Source organism: Xenopus laevis, chromosome 2L (genome assembly GCF_017654675.1).
Source record: "Xenopus laevis strain J_2021 chromosome 2L, Xenopus_laevis_v10.1, whole genome shotgun sequence".
NCBI classification, from domain to species: Eukaryota; Metazoa; Chordata; class Amphibia; order Anura; family Pipidae; genus Xenopus; species Xenopus laevis.
In genome coordinates, this window is record NC_054373.1 from 9,030,800 (window position 1) to 9,042,433 (window position 11,634).

Here is an 11,634-nt window from a genome sequence, read left to right on the forward strand (position 1 = left end):
TACACATAGAATAGAAATGTCACAATATAAGGCTGATTAGTAATTAATACACATAATTACTACATGGCAGCACAGAAACCAGTGCAATTAGCATCAGAATTGAATAATCAGCAAACCTGTAGCATCAGCTTATATTACAGCAAGGGAAGCTCATTTTCTGCTGGATAATTAGTGACGAGCCCTAAGCTTAGCTTCTGAACAGCCAATCAGAGCCCACTGAGCATGTGAGTGTCACAGACACTTTCCAAGATGGTGACCCCCTGTGACAAGTTTGAAGTCCTGGATCATTGCTGCTATTGACAAGCTGAAACTTTAGGCTCATGCAATAAGTTCAGTATGTAAAATATGGCATTTTTAACCACAGTAATTTTAGGGGTTTACGTCTCTTTTTTGTCCAAATCTGTAATTAAGGGGCTTTATAAAGCTGCTTTATATAATGGAAAGTTACTTGATCATTAAAGCCACATAACTTGATCCAGCTAGCAGTATGTTTTGTTCCTGTGATTCCGATGCCTGATTCCTGCTTTTGTTCCTGATTCCCTGCCTGGTTCCCTGTTCTGTGCCCTTATTCCTATGTTCTAGTCCTCATCCCTGCCCGATCTCCTGGTACTGACCTCGGCCTATTTACTAGACTTTCCTTTGTCTTCAGCCTGCTCCTGACCTTGGCTTGCCTTCAAGACTCTGAGGGTCTGAGGGTTACACAGCACATAGGCTCCAACCTGCAAGTCATTCACCTGTGATCAGACCTGACAACAGTGTAAATGGCCTCTTGCCATGGAAGAATCCAAAATATTTTCTGTTATATAATATACTCAAGCTAGGAGGCCATGTACAAGTTATCAGTGTTATCAGACATATTAATGGTCTCTACATACATACTAGTTTGTAAATGTTCTTCAAAAGCAATATTCTTTTCACGTTTAGTTTAGTGCTGAATGTTCAGCCTTCAGGTAGCCCTTCGGGTTATAGTACACAGCTTTAACTAGAGGGTGCGGCCTGTGTTATTTCTGCCTTGCGCTATACTTGGATTGTAATGTAAAGCTTCTAAATACCATCAATGTCTGTTGATTTTGTAGCATTTTATAAAAAGAAATGAACATATTTTCTGTCTGCTTATAATGACAAGTGCGATAGTGTAGGAAGTACCTGTACAATAAAGGCATAGGTATAATGACAGAGGGTGCATTCATCAGCACCTACGGAAAATCAATCAAAAACAACCTGTTTTTCTTGATTAAGATTGGATAATAAGTGTTACAGCAACTTTCCATTTTGTAGATTATTTCCTTCAACCCATTGTACCTAATACTTCCACATACGTTTGAAACACTGGGGACTTTCTTCTCACGCGTCAGGAAATGTTATTCTCCACTCCCCACTGGGATCCAATTGACTACGATGGATGTTTCATCCCTCTACACAGTGATTCCCTTGAGTAAGGGCTTATTCATCATAAAGGAGTTTCTCATCCAGCATCCTGATGTCTTCAGACCACCCATATCATTTCTCTTACACCTGCTCAACCATTGTCCGTCCCTTAATTACTTCAAATTTGAAATTTCTCATTTGCTGCAAATTTGTGCCACCATTATTGGCTCTAATGGGGCACCTTCATTCACCAACCTATATATGGCACATTATGAACAGATATTGTACACAGCACACATATTTATAAGCTTTTTCGCTTCATAGACAATTTGTTTGTACTATAGACTGGTTCTGCAGAACAATTCTGGACAATGGTCCAGGAATTGAACGCACTCCCTTCGACCATTCGTTTCACAGCTAATATTGCTGAATCTTCAATCTCTTTCTCAGACCTCACATTAACTTTGTCTGGATCTAGACTTTCAACTACCACACACAGAAAGGATACTCACCGAACCTCCTGTCACCCTCCACTAGGGATGCACCGAATCCAGGATTCGGTTCGGGATTCGGCCAGGATTCGGCCTTTTTCAGCAAGATTCAGATTCGGCCGAATCCTTCTGCCTAGCCGAACCGAAACCGAATTCTAATTTGCATATGCAAATTAGGGGCAGGGAGGGAAATTTTTTGACTTTTTGTCCGAAAACAAGGAAGTAAAAAATGTTTTCCCCTTCCCACCCCTAATTTGCATATGCAAATTAGGGTTTGGATTCGGTTCGGTATTCGGCCGAATCCTTCATGAAGGATTCGGGGGTTCGGCCGAATCCAAAAAAGTGGATTTGGTGCATCCCTACCCTCCACACTTGTTACACAGTATTACATACCCTCAGATGCTTCACATGGTGAGGAACAACTCAGAACTGGACCAGTTGATGCAACCAGTGGAGTTACTAGATGATACTGGGCCCCACAGAAATTCATTTTAGGGTCCCCAACATATATGTTGAAATTGCTCATTATTTGGGCCTCATGGGGCCCTTATACCCCCTGCAGCCACAGGGTCTGCTTTCCCTGTAGTTACACCCCTGGATGCAACAGCTAAATAATTTGATCCTGGGTTTTGTACATTGAGGTTACCATCTCCATGAACTACTTGAATGTGAGAAAACAATTACTTTGACCCAAAGTGATATATTACACCCCAGGATTATAGCCCCTAAACAGTCCCAGGTTGACTCAGTGTCGGACTGGCCCACCGGCAACCAGGAAAACTCCCGGTGGGCCAAGGTGTCAGTGGGCCCAGCTGTTTCTAAACATTTGGCTTATTTCATGGTCATTCCTTGTTTCCATGAGAATAAAGGGGCTAAACAGATGGGATAATAGGTTATAGTAAGTAAAGAAAAGAGAAAAGTAGAATAGAGGTTGAGTAAGGAAAGGAAGAAAATATTACTTAGAGTGGGACCCTGGTCTAAGGGTTTTCGGTGGAAGAAATACGCCTGAAGAAAAACGCCCATTTACTTTAATGCATTGGACAAAAAAGTCACCATAAGAAAAACTCCCTTTGACTTTAATGCATTTGGAGCAAGAAAAATTATCACAAGAGTAAAGTAACCGAGCCCCTTGAAGATGGTGTATATGGGAGTTGTAGTTCAGCATTGTTTCATTCAGTTCCACAAAATATGTTTTTAATTGGTTCCTTTTTGTCCTTTTTACTTATTTTTTCTTAGATTTGGGTAACTTTAATGTGTGGCGTGTTACACTATGAGAAGGGGTGGGTAACATTCTTGTGATGTCACAATGATTTCCATCCATACACTGTTTATCTTGGGCCTGAATGTCAGTTTTGCTTCAATAAATCACTTTTATGTTTGCCTAAGTCCTTTGGGTGCAGTATCAAGTGTCCTGTGATCCAAGGTGTTTTATTCTGCACCCAGTAATTATTAACGTGACTGCCTGTACATATTCTCTACAAACAATAAAATGTATAGAATAAGTACAGATCAGTCACACTGAGATTTGGTGGGTTCCTTTGGTGCAGCACAATAATGCTCACTCACCTACAAGCAGATCTCACACTCACTCACCTACAAGCAGACTCACACTCACTCACCTACAAGCAGATCTCACACTCACTCATTCTCTCTCACATACACACACAGACAGCTTGTCCCTCTCACTAAAGCAAAGCCAAGGGACACATTTACTTTGCTCAAATGAAGGAATAGAATAAAAAAAACTTTGAATTTCAAATTTTTTTTTTTTGGCTACTTCGACCATCGAATTGGCTACTTCGACCTTCGACTACGACTTCGAATCGAACTATTTAAACTAGGGATGCACCGAATCCACTTTTTTGGATTCGGCCGAACCCCCGAATCCTTTGCGAAAGATTGGGCCGAATACCGAACCGAATCCGAACCCTAATTTGCATATGCAAATTAGGGGTGGGAAGGGAAAAACTTTTTTTACTTCCTTGTTTTCTGACAAAAAGTCACGTGTTTTCCCTCTCAGCCCCTAATTTGCATATGCAAATTAGGATTTGAATTCGGTTCGGCTGGGCAGAAGGATTCGGCCGAATCCGAATCTTGCTGAAAAAGGCCGAATCCCAACCGAATCCTGGATTCGGTGCATCCCTAATTTAAACTAAAAATCGTTCGAATATTCAACCATTCGATAGTACTGTCTCTTTTAAAAAAAACTTCGATCCCCTACTTCGCCACCTAAAACCTACCGAGGTGCAATGTTAGCCTATGGGGAAGGTCCCCATAGGCTTTCTAACAATTTTTTGGTTGAAGAAAAAACGTTCGATCGATTAAAATCCTTCGAATCGAATCAAACGTTTTGCGATTTTTCGTTCAATCGTTCGATCGAACTATTTGCGGTAAATCCTTTGACTTGGATATTCGAAGTCGAAGGATTTACATATAACCCTCGATATTCGACCATATGTAAATCTGCCCCCAAATGTTTCTGATTCATACTTAAATGCATCAGTATACAGTATATATATATATAGTATGTTGTGGCAAATTGCCTATAGCAGTGGGTAGGGGTCAGGTAACTGACAGTTTCACATAACAAACAAGTGACTCATATTGACAATAAAATTTGCAGACTCCTGCCTGTGGTTTATTTTCACAGCACACGAAATAAACAAAACAACTTCCGTGATGAAGAAGAAAACAATAAAGCAGAGTTACACCAGATTGTAGTTTTCAGTAAACACAAAAACAACCGCCAATGCTGCTATCACAAGGTTGTGTTACTCTGGAATCCCAGGGTCAGCTGTAGTTTTAGTTTGTTACAAAATCCACTCTATTTATAACAGCTAGTGATGGGCGAATTTGCGCCGGCGTCCGTTTTTGATGCCGGCGTCTGTTTTTCAAAAAAAAAAATTTTGACGCCGGAGCTTACTGATGTCATTGGTTATAATCGGAGCTTAGTGATGTCATTTCTGTCACATGACTCACTGAAACTTGTGTATTACAATAAATAAAGTTCCCCTTGTTGCAAAATATGAGGATATTAGAAGTCACCTTGGAGTTCCATGACCTGTATAAAAACACTCGGCAGTGTGCTTATATATAGATTGGTGCACTCAATAAATCTGCATATGAATTAAGGCATTGCCTGGACATTTTTGGTGTGCTCCTTCCCACTTCACATATCTTATATATAGAACTCCTCTGTAACTTAGAATATACTTATATTTTACAACAGGGGGTACTTTATTCACTATGTAAATGAGGTGTGTGTGTTATATATATACTATATATGTGAGTTTGTGCATCCATCACTCAGGGACAGAGATCTGTTTGAAGCATCAGAGTAAGGGGCCTGGGGCTTACTGAGGCTGCAACCACAGGAGTCCCCCCACATACCCCAGGGGTCCCTCGCCTCCATCCTGGATTCCTACTTGCGGCAACACAACCCCCCTTCCCCTGAATGTACCTGTTCCCTTGCACAGAGAGGCAATGGCGAGCGCTAGAGCAGCGATCAGATGGGTAGGGCAAGTGGATCATCAGGACCCATTGGGTTTTTCGTGTGGCCCACTGGCCCATTCCAACCCTGTCTGTCCCTCAAGGGAAGAGAGAGATCTTGTTTTCTATAGCATATGCCTGCCTTCAGGGGCTTCAAATATCTGAAATGTAGGGATGCACCAAATCCAGGGATTCGGGATTGTGCCTTTTTCAGCAGGATTCAGATTCAGCCGAATCCTTCTCCCTGGCCGAACCGAATCCGAATCTTAATTTGCATATACAAATTAGGGATGGGGAGGGAAATCGTGTGACTTTTTGTGACAAAACAAGGAAGTAAAAAATGTTTTCCCCTTCCCAACCCTAATTTGCATATAAATTATGATTCGGTTTGGTATTCGGACGATTCTTTCGTGAAGGATTCGGGGGTTCGACCCGAATCCAAAATAGTGGATTCGGTGCATCCCTACTGAAAAGGCATACCCAATCAAAGGCATATGTTCAAAGGCATACACAATCCTTCCAAAATAACTTACAAATGCAGATATAACTGGAAACCTGTTATCCAGAAAGCTCCAAATTACCATCTCCCATAGAAATAATGCATATTTTTAAAAATGATTTACTTTTTCTCTGTAATAATAAAACAGTACCTTGTACTTGATCCCAACTATTATGAAGTTAGTGTGGTCTGATCATGCAGTTTCCCTATGTGTAATTGTGCTTTGCCTTTTTATCTCAATGTACTGTATGATTTACTTCTGCTCAGTCAGTTTCAGTTCGAATGTTTACAAAGGATTATAAGCATTCAGCTATTTATTTATTTTTATTTTGTAAAGTTATTTATAGCTCTTTATTCTTCCTTGGGTTTCCCAACTGTTTGGGATGCAATTAATATACAGCACATGCGGTGAGTTCATTTAGGTCTTTATTTTCATTGGCACCAAAGCTGCTCATAATATTGTTTTACACAACATACATTACCCACATCCTAGACATGTCTATTTCCCTCATAGTTCACATTTCAAGTACCTGAAACTTCTGACCTACTATTTCATTGCCCAACCCTTTCTTTGACAACGTGATTCTTTGTTTATTGATTATGGACTGAGAAGCAGAACCAATGGACTTTGTCATGGAACAAAACGATTGTAGGAATGAAAGTAGAAGGGATTGATGTAGGAGAGGTGATGGAGGATGGAGGCCTGAATGGGCCATGAATTGTTTTTTGTTTTTGGACGCAATTACAACAATGGGGCTGTGTTAGAAGGTGCGGATATTCTATATATACTAAAATACAATAAGGCTAGAAATGCTGTATTTTGTATACTAAACATAAACATGAACTTACTGTACCACAAGCCTAATCAAACGATTTATGCTTTCAAAGTTGGCGTCATGGGGTCACCATCTTGTAACTTTGTTAAACATCTTTGCAAGACCAAGACTGTGCACATGCTCAGTGTGGTCTGGGCTGCTTAGGGATCATCATAAATTATCAAAACAGCACAAGTCAAATAATATCTGCCAGTAGCCGATACAGCAAGACTGATTAATAATCAGAATATACAGACTGCACTGGGTCCTGTGTTGTCATGTAATCTAATGTGGATTTTATAGTTTTTGTATTGTTTAATACAAACTTTCTCCAACTTTGCAGAACCAGTGACTGCAGCAAAATAATCCTCCAAATAGAATCCCAGTTTATCTGTTTAAGTCTGGCTCCATGATCTTTGTCCCTACAGCTGGAGTTGGAAACAGTAAAGGGGATGTAAAGGCAAAATAAAATCCAATACAAATCTCTACACAGTCGCCGACTGCTCTACAGGGAAACAAACAAAGCTGCTTGAGCTCTGCATGGCTGGGAAGTAAGGCGGGGCTCCCCCTGCTGTTCATAAGTATGATTGTTTCCCTGCCCATCAGTTAGGGACTGTCTGACAATTCCTATCCACAGCAGTAAATTAATGTAGAATTTCACTGCATACAGTCAGGTTTCTCATAAAAACGGTACACATTTTTTAATTAAAGTATATTGGAGATAGGTTTCTTTTTCATTAAAGAAAGTAAAAATCTGATTTTATTTTTTTTTTTGCCTCTTCATGCCCTTTAAAGGACCAGTAACATCAACATTTTTGTTTAAAAATTTGGTTAGTATACATCATACACCAAGACAAATTAAACTTTTAAATTGCAAAGCCTTTATTATATTTATTATAACTTACTGAAATTCCACTTCCGCTCGGCGTGTGCTGGCCTATGGCATCCCCTTTCTTTGCAGGATCAGGATGATTTCCCAGCGGAGATGTTTACTTTGCTCCCTTGTCGCTCAGAGCAGTGAGATTGAAACAGACTACACGGCGCACAGGACACACATTACACCGAGGAATTGTAAATTGTAGCCCGGATCTGCCAGCACTTGTGCGTAGGAGAGTGCTGCGCACAGGAGAGCGATGCGCACAATTTGCTCTTAAAGGAACAGTAACACCAAAAAATGTAAGTGTTTTTAAAGTAATGAAAATATCATGTAGTGTTGCCCTGCACTGGTAAAACTGATGTGTTTGCTTCAGAAACACTACTATAGTTTGTATAAACAAGCTGCTGTGTAGCAATGGCGGAAATTGAAAAACGGCTATATGGCACAGGTTAACTAATGGATAACAGATAACACCATTAGACAGACAGAGCTTATCCGCTATCTGCTGTGTAACTTGAGCCGTTTCTCCTTTTAATGGCTGCCACCATTGCTACACAGCATCTTATTTATATAAATAATAGTAGTGTTTCTGAAGCAAACACACCAGTTTTACCAGTGCAGGGCAACACTGCATTATATTTTCATTACTTTAAAACACTTATTTTTTGACGTTACTGTTCCTTTAAGTAACAATAAAGCGTCGGCTCGGGGGCATGCTCCTGTCTGGTCAGTTTATGGTATATATATCTCTCTTATACCAACCTAGCTGGTAGCCGGAGCAAGGTCGGTAGAGTTACCCTGTGTGATTTTGGATTTTTTTCCTCGCGCAAATGCTGGCAGATTCCTATTATAGAAATCAGCAAATATTCCATTATAATTTTATTTAATGAACCGTTGTTCGAATTTTATATTTTTTAAAGAAATGTATCATTTTTTACTGGGGATGCACCAAATCCACTATTTAAGGATCTGAATCCATTGTGAAAGATTCTGCCAAATCCTAATCAGATGAAAATTGAGCATAGGACTGGCCAGATATGGGATGACTTTGACGGAGTTGGCCAGTTTAAATATATTGCAATATATGGACAAACAATCCCTGTTTTGTTTAAAGGGTAAGGCAATTTTTAGTAGCTTAAAGCACAAAATGTCTCAATGTCTTAAATATATTGATAATGGGTTGAGTGTCTATATGTATTATGTGGTGCTCCCCCGCTTAATGGTTTAAAAATTAGTGATGAGCACAACTGTCCCTTGTTTGTTATAGTTTATACAAGAGCATCGGCCAGCTCCCACCCAAATGTATCAAAAATGAAATAACATGCTATACTAAAAATGTTTTTAAAACATTTTAATGAGTATAACATGTTAATTTTTGATACATTGTTAAATCTTACACTTAATCACTGCATCACATTATAATGTAGTTTTGATATTTAAATATTACACTTTAAATTGTACATTATATTGAGAATGTGGGTTTTAGTAAAATGCACTATTGCTATTGTATAAATATTTGGAAACACTTTGGGGCCGATTCATGAAGCTCGAGTGAAGGATTAGAAGTGAAAAAACTTCGAATTTCAAAGTGTTTTTTGGGCTACTTCGACCATCGAATGGGCTACTTCGACCTTCGACTACGACTACGACTACGAATCGAACAATTCGAACTAAAAATCGTTCGACTATTCGACCATTCGATAGTCGAAGTACTGCCTCTTTAAAAAAAACTTCGACCCCCTACTTCGGCAGCTTAAAGCTACCGAAGTCAATGTTAGCCTATGGGGAAGGTCCCCATAGGCTTTCCTAAGTTTTTTTGATCGAAGGATATTCCTTCAATCGTATTAAAATCCTTCGAATCGTTCGATTCGAAGGATTTAATCGTTCGATCGAAGGAATAATCCTTCGATCGTTCGATCGCAGCATTTGCGCTAAATCCTTCGACTTCGATATTCGAAGTCGAAGGATTTTAGTTCCTAGTCGAATATCGAGGGTTAATTAACCCTCGATATTCGACTCTTAATACATCTGCCCCTTTATAAGTGATACGGTATGTGAGCCATCTAGTGGATAGACTAATGAAATGCACGTCAATATGTTTGGTATTTTGCATATTCAAATACACTTGTTTGAGGTATCAATTAATTCATTTATTGATCTCGTTTTTGGCTCCATTTTCAAAATGGGTTTTTTGAGATTTGCACAAGTCACTATTTGTTATCCAATTGCAATGTTTGAAGTTGGTTGTGATTTCAACTATTTTATCAGTTCTAACAGCTGCCTGTAACGAAACCCAGAGATTCTGCTTAGCAGGGACAAAGATAAGAAATGTATTATTTAAATGTATCTATTTAGAACAGTTTATAGGGTCGGCGACCCCTCCTCCCAGAGCTGCTACAGAAGGTGAAAAATGACACTTTACACTTCAATATTAGAAAAACGGTGACACATAGAAAATAGGGGGAAAAGTCGTTATTTCTGGTGATCTATCTGAAAACAACTAGTTGTTTGAAGGTGAACAACCCCTTTAAGGCCAATCAAGTTTATAATGGTGGTAGCCTCATGTTCCAACATCACACTCGTTCAACACATTTCTATGGTGAAATAATAATCGGTGCATATGTTCCAGCTCCAGTTCTAGAAACCCATAGCAAGTGCAGCCGGTGGCATTTAGTTATTAGCCTTCATATATTTTATTGCTTCGCGTGGGTTGCTAGACCTAGAGCAATGTTTGCACTTGTTATACCTTTTTGTGTTTCAACAAAATAATTCATGTATCGGTAAAATCCAGCAAATAGAACAAGGCCACTTACCAAAATATCATTTATTACATCTACTTTAAAACATATTTAAAACAATAAATTATTCAGAACTTAGTTCATAATATTGTAGTAGTATATATAGTTCAGAATAAATAGAATTTATTCAGGTTAGTAAGGAGCCGGTGTCAGATTACAACAATAATACCATCAAGTTCCCACGGAGCCTTTCCTAGGCTTTTGCTTCGACCCTGTTGTATCTGCAGAAATTCTATTAGATCAAGGCTCCCTTCATATCATGAACGTTCAACCTGTGTTCCCTCAGCTTTACTACTGTAAAACTACAATTTCCGGCAAGTTTTGTTAAATGAGGAAAATGGGAAATGTAACTAAAATCTGCTATCCCAGATCGGGGAAATTATAGGCCATACGAAGAAAAAGGCATAAGAACCACCTAAATAAAGTGCACTGGTATTGAGATATTGGCAGGCAAAATCTGAGCTGAGACCCCAGCATGTACACCCTAGGAAAATAAAAGGCAAATCCTATACATACAAACTGATCTTACCCCATGGACTTGTGGAAGGACATGTACTGCCTGTGCATTAAATTCTTAACACTCTACATTATAAATGGATGCTCAATATGCTATGAAACATTCAGTGGGGTGTGCCATGGAACAGTATCATCCCCCTATAGCCTTTGCTTTATCCTTCTCTTGAAGGATATGTTGGCCTCATAATCGGTCTTCTTGATCATCTATCTCTATAGAGATGTCAACTTACTCCATGCCATGATACTGATCCAGGCCTGGAATTTTCTAACTTAATTCCTCTTCACACCAAATAACAACATGAAATAAGCTCTTAAAATTATCCATCATGGCTCATTATCCCCTATGTGACATTATTTTTAGTCACTTCTTAAAATGGACAATATACATGGGTAATGATGAGCGAATTTTTTAGCCAGCCATAGAGTCGCCATTCGCAAAAATGTACCACTGAAAATGTTGCCGCAATGAAAAAGTCACCAAGACAAAAAAGTCGCCATAAGAAAAACGCTCATTGCCTTTAATGTATTTGGACAAAAAAGTCCCCCTTAAAAAACACCTATTGACTTTACTGCATTTGGACAAAAAAAATTGTCATAAGGAAAACGCCCATTAGCTTTAATGTATTTGGGCAAAAACGTCGCCATAAGAAAAATGTCCTTTGACTTTAATGCATTTGGACAAATAGTCCCCCTAAAAAAAACACCCATTGACTTTAATGTATTTGGACAAAAAGTCCCCCTAAAAAAAACCCATTGACTTTAATAAATTTGGAGCAAGAAA